General features: G+C 40.0%; 1 protein-coding gene across 22 annotated transcripts in view; it reads right to left on the bottom strand.

The window, feature by feature from the left end:
* The window catches only part of ank2b (ankyrin 2b, neuronal), an 874,534-nt gene that overhangs the window by 768,095 nt on the left and 90,239 nt on the right, over positions 1–16,200 (bottom strand). For 2 of the 22 annotated variants that reach the window (XM_073065109.1, XM_073065118.1), the window contains exon 1: positions 13,716–13,846. The exons of the other annotated variants lie outside the window; for them this stretch is intronic. The gene's annotated coding sequence lies outside the window, so the exon portion shown is untranslated. Of the gene's footprint in view, positions 1–13,715; positions 13,847–16,200 lie in introns of those variants that run through there. 22 annotated transcript variants of the gene reach the window in all.

The following is a 16,200-nucleotide window of genomic DNA, read 5'->3' as shown; positions in this document are numbered from 1 at the left end:
CTGCCATTGAGGGAACTACAGTTCTCATTCCAGGCAGTGATGCAGCCAGCTAGGATGCCCTCAATTGTGCCCCTGTAAAAAATCCTTAAGATTTGGGGGACTTAAGCCAACTTCTTCAGGGTAGGGGGAGGTTTGAAGCTACCCAGACTGCATACAAGGAGCTGGTCTTACACCCTGAGGGTAGGCTCATCTTAGCACAAGAAGACCATCATGTTGGAATGGGAATGGAAATTGTAATTAAAATGTTAGGCCACCAGAAAGTTCCACTTTTGGCAGATGGAGCAAGCATGCCACTATTTACAACAGGTCTCGCCTATGTAGAGGTAGATGCAGGCTAGGGAGCACTATACACATTAGACAACCGCAGCAAATTCACAGGTGAAGTTTTGCCTCACCTAGAAAGAGTGCTTAGGGCCCTCAGTGGAGGTGAGGGAGAGGTCAATGAGCAGGTGTAACATGGGCTGTTTGCAGGGGTAAGTGCTGGGAGGGAGATTAAGGGGGAGTGGGAATGTAAATATACATTTAATGGTAGGATCCCTTTGTAGATGGCGAAGATTATGGAGGATAATATGTTGAATGTGGAGGCTCATTGGGTGGTATGGAAGGACAAGAGGAACCCTATACCTGTTAAGGCAACAGGAAGATGGGGTGAGCACAGATATTCAGGAAATGGAGGAGACATGGGTGAAGGCAGCATCAATATGGGGGAAGGGAAACCCCATTCTTTGAAGAAGGAAGACATTGCAGATGTCCTGAAAAGGAAAGCTGGGAATAGATGTGGCAGAGACAAAAGAACTGAGAAAATGGAAGGTTCTCAGGATATAGGTGCCCAAGATGTACCATGAATATAAGGGCAATGTGGAAGCTCGAGGCAAAGTTGAAAAAAATTGTCAAGCTCTGCATGGGTGCATGAAGCAGCTCCAAAGCAATCAATGTAGCAGAGTAAGAGGCAGGTTCGGTATTGTCATTTAAAGCAAAATTGGATAGGTATATGGACAGAAAAGGAATGGAGGGTTATGGGCTGAGTGCGGGTCAATGGGATTAGGTGAGAGTAAGCGTTCGGCAGAGACATAGAAGGGCCGAGATGGCCTGTTTCCGTGCTGTAATTGTTATATGGTTATAGTAACAGTGTCCCACCTGTTACTTCTTTGTCCATTCCTCTAATTTATGTAAGTCCTTCTACAGCCTCCCTGCTTCCTCAAAACTACCTATCCCTCCACATAACATCATATCATCCACAAATCTGGCCACAAAGCCATCAATTCTGCCATCCAAGTCACTGACAAGATATAAAAAGAAGCAATCCCAACACAGACCACTGTGGACATCAATAATCACTAACAGCCAACCAGAAAAGGCTCTCTTTATTCCTAATCTTTTCCTCCAACCAATCAGCTAATAGTCCTGCCATACTAGTATTTTTGAGCAGCCTTATATGTGGCACTTTGTCAAAGACCTTCTGAAAATCCAAGTACACAACATCCACCAATTCTCCTTTGTCTATCCTGCTTCTTATTTCTTCAAAGAATTCCAACAGATTTAGATTTAAGCCATTCAGCCTATTGAGACTGCTCTACAATTCCATCAAGGCTGATCCCGGATCCCATTCAACCTCATACACCAGAGTTCTCACCATTTCCTTTGATGTCCTAACCCAGGGGTGTCAAACTCATTTTAGGTCATGGGCCGCATTGAGCAAAATGCAGCTTCATGCGGGCCGGATCAGTCGGACGCGTGCGAACGCAGCTTTCGTTGCCTCCATTTTTTCAGCCTGCTCTCATGTGTCTCAGTCTCTGCTATAACTACAAAGTGTTTCACTTTACAAATTCTGTTTCTTATGAAGAAGACTGCTGAGCAAGACTGCCGAATAAACACTAAAAACCCTGATAACCTGGTACCTGAATAAACTCAGCATTAGCCATATCATACGCCATAGGCGCTTCGATTACTGGGGCCAGCTTTAATAGTAATTAGATATTATCTCGCGGGACAAAGATAATTCCACCGCGGGCCGGATTTGGCCCGCGGGCCTTGAGTTTGACGTATATGTCCTAACCTATCAGGAAACTATCAACCTCCACCTTAAATATACCCATGGGCTTGGCTTCCACCGCAGTCTGTGGCACAGCATTCCACAGATTCTCTATTCTCTGCCTAAAAATGTTCCTCCATAACGCTGTTCTAAAAGGTCACCCCTCAATTTTGAGGCTGTGCCCTCTCTTTCTGGATACCTCCACACTATTACTCTCAACATTTTAAAGGAATAATTACCCTCAAAATAGTAAGAGTGAAAACAAAGTAAGGCAATATTAATGAAGGTGGAGAGGGCAAAGTGCTTTGCCACAATTATCATGGTACAGGTGGTGAAGACGATTGTGCAGATAGGGTGGATAGTGTTAGAGCAAATCTGCGCATTACCACCAGAAGGAATCTTAACAAATATTTTGGTGAAGCAGTATTTCATTTGAGCACTAGCCTCCAGTGGATAAGCAAAACAGACAGCTTGTCAATTAAAGTAAGCTGTTTCCTCTCTGTACCCAAGCTAAACCCATGCTTCATATGAACTTGTGATACATTATATTGAAAGGAATTTATACTTCCTTGAAAATAACAAGAGTAATTGTGGTAATGCTAAAGTTAACGTAATCTTATGAGAACAGGACTGAACATCTCAGATCAGGACTTTAAAGTTTAAAATGAGATCTAATGGGCATGCTAAAATGACAATGAGCTATGTACAAATCATTTTTATTGACGTGAGCTAGTAAAGTTCAAAGTTCAAAAAAGTATCAAAGTACATAAAAGTCACAATACACAGCTCTGAGATCAATTTTCTTGTGGGCATATTCAACAAATCAATAGAATAATAATCATAACAGAATCAACGACAGGCCCAACTTAAGTGTTCAAATGAATTATGCAAATACAAAAATAAAAAATAATAATAATAATAAATAAATAAGCAATATAAAGAGAACATGAAATGAAGAGACCTAGAAAGTGAATACGTTGGTTGTGGGAACACTTCAATAATGGGACAAGTGAGGTTGAGTTTGGTTCAAGAGCCTAATAGTTGAGAGACAGTAACTGTTCCAGAATCTGGTGGTGTGAGTCCTGAGGCTCCTGTGCTTTCTTCCTGAAGGCAGCAGTGATAAGAAACTATGGCCTGGGTGGTGGGGGTGCATGATGATGGATGCTCCTTCATGCAGATACGCTCAATGGTTGGGAGGGCTTTGCCCATGATGGACTGGCCGCATCTATTTTCCGTTCCAGGGCATTGCTGTTCCGATACCAAACTGTGACGCAGCCCCAGAGATCTGACCTGACCACGATGGTTAGTTTTGCCCACTGGCACTCCATACAAGCTACAGTCCAGTCACGCACATTCTTTCTGAGGCTGTGCCAAACAAACTTCTGTGCAACCAGTGTCTGAGGCCTGCCAGCTTGGATGCCACAGGCCATGTATGTTGAAAACGCTCCTTCTCTGGTTTGCAGACAGGATGGGACTAGGGCAACAGTTTGAGACATTGCACAGGACAGAAACCCCAGCTTCCCCAAACTTAATCTGTGACTGCTGTTTGGTAAGCCTAGACCTCTGGGTCAGTAACTCGGTTGGCTGCCATGCCAGCATAGTCAAACCCTAAATGTACAGTTTTAACAGCTGGACATGACAGGCAAGCAGCAATGGCCTTATTGTTCCCCAGTCATTAAAATCCAATATGTAGACCAGGTGGTGTTGCTGCCAGGTAGACCAAGGGTCTGATAGTTTGGCCATTGCGTGCACAAGGGGTCAACGAATGCTGTGCAATATTGACCCTCTAGAAGAAAACGGAAATGGCGGACTGCCATATGGGGTTGAGTTAAATGTGCTGTACTTCTTTTTGGGGGTGTGAAACTGCTGACTAAAGGTGGTGAGCAGCTGCCACACATCTGCAACCAGCTGTTCGTCACAGCACCCAAAGCATGGTCTGAGGCATCAGTAGTAATGACTATGGGTGCAGCAGTAGAGACGCATTAGGAAGAGCTCTTCTGGTATCATCAAATGCCTGGTCATTTCTGCCAACCAGTCAAGCACTTGATTAAGGGTAATACCTTTAGGCGCACTATACAGGGGGAGCAAAAATTCAGCAGCTCGCAGAATGTAGTGATGATAGAAATACACTAAGTGCAGCTTTTTTTATTAGTGTGGGGCAATGAGAATTACATAATTGCAACTACTTTTGATGGGAGGTGTTTTGCTCCTGCTGCGGAGATAGATTGGCCGAGAAAGACAATGACTGCCAACGCAAACTGGCACTCGGCAGGTTTAATAATCAACCAGTGTTGCCTTAAGCATTCAAAAAGTGGGCAGGGATGAGATACATTTCAGATTTGGATGCACTAACAAGTATGTCATCCAGATAAACAGAAAGAAAATCTAAATCTTTTAATACAAAGGACATCAGCCATTGGAAAGTCTGTGCTGCATATTTCAGTCCAAACAGCACATACAGAAACTCAATGAGGCCAAGCAGGGTTATCACAACTGTTTTGGGAATGTCCTCTGAGCACACGAGCATATGATGGTAGCCCCTAACTAGATCTACTTGGAAAAATATTAACCTTCCAGTTAAACGAGCCAAAAAGTCTTGAATGTGGGACCAGGTAACAATCAGGAGTGGTAGCCTCATGAAGGTGTCAGTAATCACCACATCGGCGGCAATCACCATCGGATTTGGGGACCATTTGAAGGCATGAAACCCAGAGGCAATTTGACCAGCATACAGTGCCAAGCCTTTCCACATTGGCAAACTCAGCCTTCACGATTGCCAGCTTCTTTGGGTCCAGTCTACATGCACAGGCATGGACTGGTGTGCCAGTTGTGGGAATGTGGTGCTCAACTCCACGTTTTGTGACTGCTGTGGAGAACATGGGCTTGACGAAGTTTGGGAATTCGCCCAGCAGTCGAGTAAACACGCATGCAGTGGTGCATATGCTTGGCAGTCATTGTGGGGAATTTACTGGGGGAGCAGGGTAACAATCCAAAGTCCTTGACATACAAAAGCCAGCAATTCTTAAGATCAACTAACAGTCCTTGAGCACAGAGGAAATCTGTGCCAAGCAGGGGTCTAGCCAAGATGAAGTTCCATGTGTAACGTTACCCACTGAAGCAGATAATCACCCGCGGTGTCCCGCAAGTTTGGATCTGACTGCCGTTGGCAGCCTCCAGCAAGGTTTCATTACTCTTGGCCTTCTTGTCAATAGGCGATGTCAGCAGTACATTCACTTAAGCACCCATGTCACACAGGAAGTGTTGCCCAGAAAGGATGTCCATAAAGTACAGTAGATGATTCTGGCAGCTGCAACCCATGATGTTCACAGACCTCTGATGTCCCAATGTGCTAGCACTGTTGAAGCTTTAAGGTGGTCAGCCAAAGCGAGAATGGTAAAAGCACAAGACTGTTTCGCAACCGTGAGTGTCCTTCTGTTGAGGGCCTTGCTGACCAGGCTTATTGAGGCAGAGAAAGGAGGAGGAATGATGCACCGCTGCCCAGCTGAGCGTAAACTATCAGCCATTTTAGCAAGCTCACTCCACACTATAGTCCTTCACAGGTGCATTAGAGAGCACTACATGAACAAGATCAGGCATTGAGTTCTTAAACAAGGATGGTGATCTCCCAGGAGAGACGGCATGTGTTCCATTAGCTCCAAAGGCTTAGAATCACCAAGACCAGGTAAGAAGAGCAACTGTTTGGTGTCCTCTGACCAATAGGCCAGAGTTTGCAGTGATGGGCATTCATCGTGTTCAGGTGGCTGTTCAAGCAGACTCACCATTCTTACAGCCATAGAATTGCTGAGCATAGTAGTATAATTTGGTGTAATCCGCAGCAACTTCTCGCAGAGCAAACTGGGCCTCAGCTTGTATGAGCCAAGTGTCGGCATTTTGCTCCCAAAACTCCAGCAGTTTCAAAGCGACTGCATTCACCAACGTGTTCAATAATTCTGGAATCAACCGACAGCATCAAGGCTACCAATATAGGTTTTCGCAAATAAAACAAAGTGAGATGTTTTATATTTAATGAAACCCATAACACATTTTATTGAACTCCAAAAGCTAAAACACAAAAGTGCATTACAAAATTTCTCCCATTTACAGTACCCTACAAAAGCACAGTCTACTGATTCTTTGCAATTCCACAACTCTGCCTCTTGCAACCTCTTCTCTGTTACCTAATCTCTGGAGCCTTGCTCTTTAGCCTCTGCCTGTATGCAGGTAGGAGAAGGACAGCCAAGTGATCAGATCTACCAAAATGCAGACTGAGCATGGATCAGGAGACATTCCTTATCTTAGTATAACAGTGGTCTAGTGTGTTGGGACCTGTGGTGCTACAGGTTATATGCTGATGGTATTTGGGCAGGGTTTCTTCAAACAAGCCTGGTGGAAGTCCCTGGCTATGCATCGGGATAGCCTGCTTCTTGTTTGGAGATGGCAACATGCAGTTGATTATAGTCAGCTGCTGGTGGTAAGTACACTGTGATCAAAATTATGGAGCAGAACTCCTTTGGTAAATAGAAGAGATGGCATTTGATCATTAGGTATTTAAGGTCAGGAGAACCTGACCCCCTCCTATGTGACTATACCCCCTCCTCAGAGCACTGAGACTTTATCACTGAACACACATCTTCATGTTTTCCCCTTTTCTGAATCAGCAGTTCAGTCCATTCGGTCAATCAAACACCTTTCCCATTTGACCACTGTAACAGGAAGGCATCCAAGTTTTGCTCAGACATGGAAAACAACAGTCTCTCGTTTCCTTCTGATACGCAATCTTGCCCTCAGGTCCTCAACTTCATTCTCCAGGAATTTCACATTTGCTAACAAGAAGTTGGGTAGAGGGGGCTTATCCCAAATAAGAGAAAATCTGTAGACACTGGAAATCCAAGTAACATGCACAAAGTGCTGGAGGAACCCAGCAGACCAGGCAGTATATATAGAAAAGAGCAAACAAGTTCTGATGAAGGGTCTAAGCCCAAAATCTGTGGATCATTAAAAGTGCACTAATCTAATTGTCACTAAAATAATTAAAGAAAACTTTATTTTTTTAATATGTTGAGTGTTATTTGACACATGGAACTTCTTTCCAGTAATATTGTGGTGCAGTTTTGGTCCCCTAATCTGAGGAAAGACATTCTTGCCATTGAGGGAGTACAAAGAAGGTTCACCAGATTGATTCCTGGGATGGCAGGACTTTCATATGAAGAAAGACTGGATCGACTGGGCTTATACTCGCTGGAATTTAGAAGATTGAGGGGGGATCTTATTGAAATGTATAAAATTCTAAAGGGATTGGACAGGCTAGATGCAGGAAGATTGTTTCCAATGTTGGGGAAGTCCAGAACGAGGGGTCACAGTTTAAGGATAAAGGGGAAGCCTTTTAGGACCGAGATGAGGAGAAACTTCTTCACACAGAGTGGTGAATCTGTGGAATTCTCTGCCACAGGAAACAGTTGAGGCCAGTTCATTGGCTATATTTAAGAGGGAGTTAGATATGGCCCTTGTGGCTAAAGGGATCGGGGGGGGTATGGAGAGAAAGCAGGTACAGGGTTCTGAGTTGGATGATCAGCCATGATCATACTGAATGGCGGTGCAGGCTCGAAGGGCCGAATGGCCTACTCCTGCACCTATTTTCTATGTTTCTATATCAGTGCCAGAATTCACAATTAATTTTTAAAAGAAAGTACATCAATATTTTAAAAAGAGCACATGGATAAAAGGTCTGAACATGGTGATTAAGTTTAAAGTTTCGAGCACATGAATAAGAGTATTTTCTCCTATGATTTAAAGTTCCATTAGAATTAAAACAAGACACAGTTGTATATTACAATATACCACTTATATTACAATATAACAGTAAATGCAGCCAAGCATTCAGTAATAGGCATTGGTTTTAAGACAATTAAGATCCAGATGTAAAAACAGAATTGAAAAATGTCTTAGATCCAGAAAATGCATTTCAACACAATAAGGAACTAAGTGGGAAGAAGAGTATGTGGCATGTCTCCTTAAGAGCTCAATCAAATGCACAACATTGCTAGATCAGGAAAAATAGGCTCATTAGAGGAATGCAGAAAGACAGAAACTGGAAAGGGACAAAAAATTGTGATAGGTTAGAGTTGACAAACAAGAAAACTACTGTTCTGATGAGAAACAAAGTTCTATTCTAGGTTGGAACGCTATACTAAGTGTCATGAATGCTTTGTTGTTCTCAGTAAATGCAATCAGTGTACAAATCAAGCATAGCAAAAAGCTTAGAGTTGAACATTAAAAATTATGAACTCAACAAGTAATAAGAACATAATCTTCTTCACCGAGTCATTTTAATTCCCATGTACTTAAGCTTCTAGTGAGTGGTTGAAATAATACAATCACATATCATTTAAGGGGCAAATTTTTCTAAGAGAAACAGAAGTACAAGTTTTACTAACAGTAAAAACTAATGGCTAATCCTCAACTAAAAAAAAGTTCACAATTTCGGAAACCAGACTGAAATATGTGATGAGCTACCTGAAGAACTGGGTTTATTTTATTGGGGTGATTGAGAGGATATTTATTAAGGAGTTTAAAATTAAACACTCCTGATTGTTTCTTCTTGTTGCTCTATTTTGATCCATGGAAAGGATAAACAAGAAGTGGAGTGGTGAAAAGTGAACAAAAAAAGTGTAATAATGATTTGTAATGTATGGAGGAATTTAAGGTGGCGGGTTATAAGGGTCGGCACAACAGTGTGGGCCGAATGGCCTGTACTGTGCTGTTTTGTTCTTTGTTCTTATTGCATGAAAGCACTGGAAACAAATCTGATCACAACTTCCAAAAGAAAAAAGATAAATGTGTTAATCTAATTAATTTGAGAATTTAAAAAAACATATTTTTTAATTTGAGCTGTTCTTTGAGAGTGCAGGCGCAATCCAAGTGGCCTTTTTCTACCTGAATACTACACGATTCATATAATTTTGATCCAAGTTTTATATTAGCAGTCCCCAGAGTTCTCAGGGAGGGATGCACCCTTCCAAAGGATGAAGCCCATAAAGTTCATATCTGTAGGAGCCTGATTAGTCTCTCATTCAAATCTCAATTAAAGTGCTAGTTGATGAGAAGATGAAAGCACATCTTCAAGAAAAAAGGAAATCAAGTCTTCTCTTCTTAAGTATGGAGTAACATACTGCTGCACTAGAGACAGAGTGGCAACTCAGATTCAGCAAAGATCTACAGTAGCCAGGGATAATCCCAAGGCTAAGGATCTGGGATTCATCATCACTTACTGTGAACAGCAAATCAATCCTGTCCCACCTGAGGCTTTAAATGAATTCAGCAAGGCCACAGTCTAAGCGGTCCTTTAACTAACGCAGTTTAAGAAGAAACGTACTGGTTGTTCTAACAGTAAAGTGTCACTTTCTCGATTAAGATGTATGAGATTCCAGTGCAGACAAGGCATGTTGAAAAGTCAGGGATCAAATTTCAAAATGTCACCATGACATCCAGAAAAGATCCACCATGTAGATTATTTTCTTTTGATTTGGAGTTGTACAAAGTAATACTTTAGGCACATTTTAAATGTCATTTTAGAGGGTCAAGTGCAGCATGAGGATGTGCATTCTCAGTAAGTCCATCTCAGATCACAGTTTGCAGCAGAGTTCTCTATCCTGACCAGATTCTTCTGCTATTCCTGATCTGGCATTACCAAAACGTCATCACCTTTATAGCTGCCTATGGGATCCACCCATTAAAAATGCACTAGCTGACCTTTCAACTGGACATTAATACAAAAGAGTCACGAAGGACACATCATTATCATGACTAAATCAGTCAAATTTATCAGGTCAAAACATGAAAATAAATTATTGTGTGGTTATAAATGATGAAGGACCAAATCTCAAAGTTATGGTGTTCTAAGAGAGCACAATTAGTTGCATCTTGGGAAATTTGAGGCTTATACATCCAGGATTTGTCAATATGCTCTGCTGAAAAGCTCCCTGCTAACAGAATGTTTAAAAAGTTGGTCTGAAAAAAATGTTTTCCAAAAAATATTCTCATGTTGCATTCATACAGGACCCATAATCATCACAAGGTCAGAAGGTACATGCAGAATAAATCTGCCCTTCATTTCACTTGATTTTGTCTTTCATGAAATAAAGAGCCCCAGTTTCTTAGCACTAAACATCTAGCTGCGACTTAAATAGTTCCAGTCTCTTGCCCTCTGCCACCTTTTCTAGTAACCTGTTTCAGATATCGATCACTCTGTGTAAAGTAATATTTTTGTCCTAAACCTGTCCTTCACAACCGTGAACATGTGCCTCTCCTTCTTGCTGCATCTGAAAATATTCTAGGTTATTTTCTCCATTTTATGCACTTAAATCTTGCATATCACACAGTTATTCCTATTTGAGATCAAGACACTGATGTTTTCAAGAATGCCCATCCTCAACTTCCAACTCCAGAAATCAAATCTTTTGCTTCTGAGAACAATTTTGATTGTCAATAATAGACTGGAAAAAGGATAGAAATGAGAATGAAAACTTAAAAAAAAACAGGATTTTTCAGCTAGGTTTTGGGGCTGACTAAAATTACGTAGGCAGTGTAATCTTCATAGATCTATAGACAAAACAGTTTTGAACTAAATGAAACATGAAATAGAACTATGATATGTTACTTTGGGAAAAGTAATGTATCATAGCTAAAAGTAACATATTATAGCTAAAAGTTATAAGATTGATAATGCCAGTACATGCTATTCTCCAGTTCCATATATTGAACAAAGATTTTGATTTTGTCTCTTTTGACCTTAAAATCCAAATTTAAAAATCAGAAAATAACAGCAATGTTTCTTTCTTGAACCAATGCCTTCAAATTTTACTAAAAGATTGTTTGAAATAAATTATATAAAATTTTTCATTTTTCCCCTACATAAAATATTTATGGATGCAATATATATAAACATAAAAATCCACTTATTCAAAAAAAGCATAGCTTAATCAAATTGGGTATAGCACTGTTTACCTCCTGTAAAGGGATCCACATCTGGATATGATCAGGAAAATATCACAGCTAGCATAACATGTGGGCTATCATACTCATTTCTTCTAAAGTTATAGGTTTCTTCTAAAGTTAAGGTGTATTGGCCTTCATCAATCGTGGAATTGAATTTAGGAGCCGAGAGGTTCCAGCTATATAGGATCCTGGTCAGACTCCACTTGGAGTACTGTGCTCAGTTCTGATCACCTCACTACAGAAGGATGTGGAAGCCATAGAAAGGGTGCAGAGGAGATTTACAAGGAGTTTGCCTGGATTGGGGAGCATGCCTTATGAGAACAGGTTGAGTGAACTTGGAGCGATGGAGGATGAGAGGTGACCTGATAGAGGTATATAAGATGATGAGAGGCATTGATTGTGTGGATAGTCAGAGGCTTTTTCCCAAGGCTGAATGGCTGCCACAAAGAGGACACAGGTTTAAGGTGCTGGGGAGTAGGTACAGAGGAGATGTCAAGGGCAAGTCTTTTACTCAGAGAGTGGTGAGTGTCTGGAATGGGCTGCCGGCAATGGTGGTGGAAGTGGATACGATAGGGTCTTTTAAGATAGGTTCATAGAGCTTAGTAAAATAGAGGGCTATAGGTAAGCCTAGTAATTTCTAAGGTAGGGACATGTTTGGCACAACTTTGTGGGCCGAAGGGCCTGTATTGTGCTGTAGGTTTTCTATGTTTATTACAACATACACATCATTTTCTTCCACTTTATCACATTAAAAATTAATGTTGCAATCCCTACAAATTGAGAAAACCCAACAACTCAAACAAGTACATTATCAGTAACCTCTGTCAGTAGCTAGATTGAAATCACTGCTGGACTCCTAATGTTATTGTGATTATGCAGACATCCAATGAAGAGAAAAGAATGTCTTTCCTCTTACTTTTCATTTGATCTGTTTGTTTACTATTGTAACAACACTGTAACAGTCAGTAATTACTGTAGAAACCCTGATTTTGTGCATATTCATCTGTATTCCAATTATAACTGTAGATAGTAGTGGTCTTTTACAGATATAACATTGTAGTATTTACCTCACTCAATCATGCTGTACTGCTTGTTGGCATTTAATTTGTCCTTTTGCTATGCAACTTATGTTTCTATTTGGCTGGTCTTATCAACTGTCATTCATGAAAGGAATGTTCCAGAACTAAACGTAGAAATATATTCTGGTTGAAGAATTTGGTAGGTTGTAATTCTTTTTTAATGTACGGCGTCAGTAATAGAACTAATATGCCATAATAAAATGAAGCGACAAGGGGTTAAAACAAAGTCTCAGCATTTTAATGTTTATGTCAAAGTTATACAAATAAAGGTTAGCTTCAATCTGTAGGTCATTTAAAAAAAAGTGGGTTCTCTTTTTATCTCCAATCCCCACCCCATGTCTCTTCATTGTCACAACATAATTGTACATTAATTCTCACTTTCATGCTACCATGTTATCATTACCACAACAATGACAATGTTCCTATTTCACTTCTTCACCATTCCCAAGGCATTTTCAATAAAACATTGCCACAACGCTGGACAAAAAGGAGTTAATTAATGTATTTAGCTTTCTTGCCTAATGTACATTACTGAAACTATAATTACTAAGCCCTGTAAACACAGGGCTACCAACTGCATTATTACCCACAATACATTATAATGAACACTAATGCCAACTAATGTACTATGCCAACAAAACCATTAACAATATAGACTGGCTGTCTGCAAAATGGCTTCAAAGCCACACCAACTTGCCAAAGAGCACTACTCATTTTTTCTAATTTTGACTATTTTAGTCAAATTAAAATGGTTACACATTTTTCCAAAAGGATTACAGTTTTAAATCAAAAGGTTTTAAGAGGATTTTGGATTCTATTGGATTTACCTATGAATTTAGGAAATCTGCACAGTTAGTTTCAGCATCATTTCTTTTATTCAAAATTGTAATGTGAAAATAATGAAGATTATTTCATGACTGCTACTCCATAATAACAATTTATCTGAGAATATTTGAAACTGATAAATAATACTGTATTAAAATACTGTAAGATCATTGATTAGAGAGACACTGTTGGAAGTAAAATGGGCAAAAGTAATTTGATGTTGCTGACAAAGTGGGAACACAAAGGCAAGGGTGGGGCCATTTCCTGTCAGCACAATCTTCCAATGATCAGACAGTTAAGACAATCTTTTTTTTACCTTGAGCAGCTCCCTGATTAATGAAAAGAAAGTGATACAGATTTTTAAGATAACAGAAAAATGTAACTGTATATTAGCATCTGCACGTTAAACATCACTTTCTCTATCTTGCAGTTGCACTGAAGTCTGCACTTGCATTAACTGTATTGTTCACATCCAAAACAATAAACAAAAGGATGTCACAGCAACGAGAAGCAATCGACAATAGTCAAAGGACAAACAGAAAAATATATTTTAAAAATCAGTGACACAAACAAACGTCTGATTGTAATGGTTATTCTACACATATATCACTAATTAAAAGAGTCGACTTAAGAAAAAATGTAAATCAATCATACTACTTATTGAAACAGAATAAGTGTGCAATATTACATTAAATATGGTTAAATCTTTAAATACAACTTCAGATAAAAATCACTAATAATTTACCACTATTTCATGAACAATACAAGCAATTGTATACACTCACTTATCTGCTGCTTATTCACCAAACTATATCGGAATCGTCAAACACGAAGATGCGCTGAGCTTGTTAGTCCTTACAAATGCCAGCTGAAAGATTTCTAGCTGACAATCTGTTCTTGATATTTCAACATTAATACATGTGTTTCCATTCCACCAGTCACAGCTCACCTAAGATCACATGATTGTCAAATTACATCACAGCCAGCCACACCAATCGCTATTCTCCCTATGCCTATTTTTTCCTCCCTCTTCTATTATTCATCAAAATATTCCTGAACGGGTGGGGGAATTCACTTATGTAGTTAGTATAGGGTTTTTATTGTAAAATTCACAATAGATTTAGTCATGAAATATGAATGGAAATAACAAAGTCTTAAATCACTTATCAATGCCGTCATTTAGTAATCAGATTTATTTGTCTGCATTGTCTCGATTGTCAGTATTGTTTCTGCTTGAGAACTAATTGAGTTACAAACATACTGTGTCAGAAAAACCAAAACGGGTTTCTCTTGCATTTACTTAAAGGATGCTGCAACGCTTAATGTATGTTACATTTGTTTCTACAAAGAGTGTTTTGCTTCATAACGTTTATAAAATCTTTTCCAATTTAAGGAGATTAATGATCTAGTGAATGACGTTATTTGAGCATGTGAATATGCTGACAATTTATTAGCATCCAATTTTAGGAAAACGGGAAACAGCAACAGCATAACATTATTGTAACTTTACTTATGCAAAGCTAAAGTAAAAACTTTTGAGCAAATTCGTTAATATTACGGTGGATTACATGTCTGATTATTTTCTTCAATGGCTGTTATTAATTCACAAACGACATATGGCTCTGCCCCGTCTCTTCAATTCAATCTGTTCTTTCAGTACTCAAATTATCTAATTGCCTGGTCTAAAGGAGTGAGCCTCCTGCATCACACAATGAAGAAATACAAATCATGAAAAAATTTAAACAGAAGCACACTGTCAAGTTAACAATTTCAGTGCATTAAAACCAAGGCATTTTAAAACTGGAATGTTTCTTTTCTTAAAAGAAATTCAAGCTCAATCTCACAAGGAGCTTGTGATTTGATATGCAGAAATTAAGCTCACATGATCTACCACATTTGTTCCATTTGTTACTCATTGTCACTGGCTCATGTCATAAAACACTTCGTCAAAAATAGGTCTGCAAAATGATAAGTTAAAAACTGTACGGGTCTTAAAACATATTGCCTAATTAAGTATCTATATAAATGCCTCCACCATTTCCTCAGGCAACCACTCTCTGTGTAATAACTTACCCCTCAGATACCCTTCAAACTTTCCTCTCACCTTAAACTTATATCCTTGTGTTTTTGATCCTTTATCATAGGAAAGACATTTTATCTGTCTACTCCTCTCATTTACTTTTATCAGTTGATTCCTCGGCCACATTTATTTCAAGGAAAACAAGCACAAGCCATCAAATTTCTCACCATAACTAAAATAATACAATCCTGGCAGAATCCCGGTGAATTTCCTCTACACTCTCAAGTCATTTTTATTGTCATTTCGACCATAACTGCTGGTACATTACACAGTAAAAATGAGACAATGTTTTTTCAGGACAATGGTGTTACATGACAGTACAAAAACTAGACTGAACTACATAAAAAACAACACAGAAAAAAACTACACTAGATTACAGACCTACCCAGGATTGCATAAAATAGTGCAGGCATTACAATAAATAATAAACAGGACAATAGGGCAGTAAGTTGTCATTCCAGGCTCTGGGTATAGAGGAGTCTGATAGCTTGGGGAAGAAACTGTTACATAGTCTGGTTATGAGAGCCCGAATGCTTTGATGCCTTTTCCCAGATGGCAGGAAGGAGAAGAGCTTGCATGAGGGGTGCGTGGGGTCCTTCATAATGCTGTTTCCTTTGCGGATGCAGCGTGTAGTGTAAATGTCCGTAATGGCGGGAAGAGAGACCCCGATGATCTTCTCAGCTGACCTCACTATTTGCTGCAGGATCCTGTGATCCGAGATGGTGCAATTTCCAAACCAGGGAGTGATACAGCTGCTCAGGATGCTCTCAATACAACCCCTGTAGAATGTGATGAGGATGGGGGGGTGGGAGATGGACTTTCCTCAGCCTTCGCAGAAAGGAGACACTGCTGGGCTTTCTTTGCTATGGAGCTGGTGTTGAGGGACCAGGTGAGATTCTCCGCCAGGTGAACACCAAGAAATTTGGTGCTCTTAATGATCTCTACCAAGGAGCCATCGATGTTCAGCGGAGAGTGGTCACTCCGTGCCCTCCTGAAGTCAACAACCATCTCTTTTGTTTTGTTCACATTCAGAGACAGGTTGTTGACTCTGCACCAGTCCATTAGCCGCTGCACCTCCTCTCTGTTAGCTGACTCATCGTTCTTGCTGATGAGACCCACCACGGTCGTGTCATCAGCAAACTTGATGATGTGGTTCGAGCTGTGTGTTGCAGCACAGTCGTGGGTCAGCA

This window comes from Hemitrygon akajei, chromosome 13 (genome assembly GCF_048418815.1).
Source record: "Hemitrygon akajei chromosome 13, sHemAka1.3, whole genome shotgun sequence".
NCBI classification, from domain to species: domain Eukaryota; kingdom Metazoa; phylum Chordata; class Chondrichthyes; order Myliobatiformes; family Dasyatidae; genus Hemitrygon; species Hemitrygon akajei.
This window is presented reverse-complemented; position numbering and strand designations above follow the sequence as displayed.